Genomic DNA, 2,989 nt, shown 5'->3' on the forward strand with positions numbered 1-2,989 from the left:
TGACTGGATAAAAGATAGCAAAACAATGGAGTAAAGAATTAAGAAATCTGTTCATTAATGTTGAACTTCAATTATGTTAATACAGGACAGTTATTGAAGAAGAGACACACAAAGGCTTGTAGAAGGTATTTTCAAAATAGTTGTGGCTGAGTATATATGAATGCATATCTCACACCTCCTAATCAAAGGCTGGGTTCTGGTCTGTGCTTTGATTTCAGAATATCTACAGAGAGCCTCTCAGTTAACCTCCAATACAACAAAAGTACCAAAACTGTTGGTTTTTTTTTTTTTTTTTTTTTACAAGGAAGTGCTTCTTCTCTTCTTCAGTTCTTTCTGTATAGATACTTCCCATAGTTCACATTCTGCTGTCTGTTTTGTAGCCATCTTGCCCTGCTTCCCAGGACTCTCTGTAAATAACCCTGAAAGGCTACAGTCCATGGTATGGAAGAAGGTTGCAGAAGGTTCTCCTGAGATGTCCTCTCAGGGGCCAAAAATGCCAGTCTTCTCAGCAGGCAACAGGGAAAATACCTCCTCCTCTTTCAATCAATTAGTCACCCTTACATCCATTAGTTACTTGTTGCCTTTCAGCAGAAAGGGTAGTTCCTGAGTAATTTTGGAAAAGCAGAGTTTAATCTTTGCTCTATAATAATGGAGAAAATATTTCTCCTTCATTATTGCTTCTGGGAGAGTGCACCATGAGGAAAGCAGTCAAGCTTTGGTACAAAGTGAGATGTCTTTATGAAACAAGTTTCTGCATTCAAAGAGGCTTGAATGGAGACTTGTCTGAGGAAATGTCTCCAACCCTGTCATTTTTAATTCTGAGGTTCTCCAGACATTATCTAGTTTAAATGGGGAAGTGGAGGAGGAGAGAATCACAATAGAAAGTTTCTGAGGAAAAGGTGGCAGCATTTGGCCCAATTCTACATGTGCCTAGCAGAAGTAGTCTTATTAGGGAACTATATGCTTAAATTTAAAAGGTTTCTCAAAAACCTCACTGAGCTGGGGACAGTGTGTGCTTTCATATTCAGGAAATTCTGGAGTTACTTTCATTTTTTAATAAAGCAAAGCCCTTGGGAGACACCTCTCTTATACCACTGTGGACATGGAAGTTCTTTTCCTGGCAAATTTCTATTGAAGAACTACATGAAATGCTGAAGTTCATGGCTTTAACAGACTTGGAAAGAGCTTGAATCTCAGGAACTGAGTTAACTGCAAATATACCAATTTTCTCTCTAGGAATTTTACAATTATTTGAGGTAAAATCCAAATGAATTTGCATATTTTCTTCTGCTGTTTGTTTTCAAATTAAAAAAAAAAATCATATTCCTATGAAAAAGAAGATTAGATACTGCATCATCACAGAAAACACACTGATGCGCAATTTAATGAGATTTTTCCAGAGACTGAAACATATCAGGGAAGATTAATTTCATTTGTCTGAAGGTATCATAAGAGAATTCTTTTTGTTTTCCCCTGGTATTTTCTGTCTTCTTTTTTTCCTAAGACTGCTGTTCTACAACAAACTCTTCTCAGATGTACATCATCACAGAGAATTCGAAATTGCAAGTTTGGGGTAAATTGTATAAAATAAGATTATTAAAAGAACAAAGCACTGAGACAAGTGACATGCAATTTACAGATCTTGAATGAGAGTGTAGGTTGAAGATTAGAAAACAGCGCACCAGGAGAAAGTGCTCAGATGAATACCACATGAAGAGAAAGAAATTATTTCACCATAAAAAGGAGAAAGGTGTCTCATTGCTCTGATTATTGATATATTTATACAATAGTTACTCTCTGTGCGAAGTCTTGTCTACCCATCAAAACACTCACCAATGTAAACATACATTTATCATTAGAGATGTTCTGGTAGACATGGAGAAACATGCATGGAAACATACAGCGCAGCCACTTGATGATTATCAACAGCAGAAGCATAGATAATGTTGGAAGAAAACCAGATTGAGTTGATATCCAAGATGGAGACAGAAAACCCAATGAAGCTGAATGGAATAGAGCTAATGGAATCCTTTCCTCTCTATAACTTTTCAGCAAAATTTCAACAAGAAAAAAAATTAGGGCAACTTAGGTTACACACCAATCTTTGCAGTGACAAAAAATGGAGATAAAAATTTGAGAAAACAAGAAATACTTCAAGAAATTTGGAGCAAAAAAAAATTTGAAATGAAATTTCAGAATATATGTCTTTTGAAATACTGAGTATGCAAAAGTCTAAACTACACAGTCTTAAGAAATATAGTTGAATTATAGAACCCCCACACTGCAGTAATAATCATTTTCAAAAGTAAGCATTAAATATTAATCTCAATGTTAATATATTGTGAAACATTTTGCCTCCTTTGCTGAAAGGGAGAAAAGAAACATATCCCTCTTTCACTTTATTTGTCAGACATATGAACCTTGTTACTTTGTGGTCAGTAAAAATAAGAGATTGGTACATGAGGAAGCAATTTCTAAATGTATTGAGTAACAGAAAAATTGCAAATTCATTACAAATAAAATATAACACCTGGAAGCATAAAAAAAAAAACTTCACCAAGCCCAAGCAGTGTAATGACTGACTATGATTTTTAGTTTTTGTCCCTTAGTGTACTCACATTTTTTCAGCTTTCTGCACATTCAGGATGCAACTGGCAGGCAGTGTTGTAACAGGTGAATATCTGAATGATTGCAATGGTGCAGAAACACATTTTTAACAAACCAAAACAACATTCAATAAGTTTCTTCTCATTTAAGCCGTGAAAAGACTTTATTATATATAAAGTTAGATTTGTTACCATACTTAGAATATAAATTCAATACCACTTCTAATTCTAAGTAGTGCTGTGGTGGAAGATGTTGAAGCATAAAACAGCTTGATTTTGTTGTTAACTGCACTAAAGTCTGAAAGATAATCCTCTATATTGTGTAGCACACTAAATGGGTATTACTGCTGGGTGGACGCGCTTGTCAGTATTTATTCTGTTCC

The sequence above is a fragment of the Corvus kubaryi genome, unplaced genomic scaffold, assembly GCF_017639235.1.
Source record: "Corvus kubaryi isolate FWS band 111438036 unplaced genomic scaffold, C.kubaryi_AGA036_p1.0 37312, whole genome shotgun sequence".
NCBI classification, from domain to species: domain Eukaryota; kingdom Metazoa; phylum Chordata; class Aves; order Passeriformes; family Corvidae; genus Corvus; species Corvus kubaryi.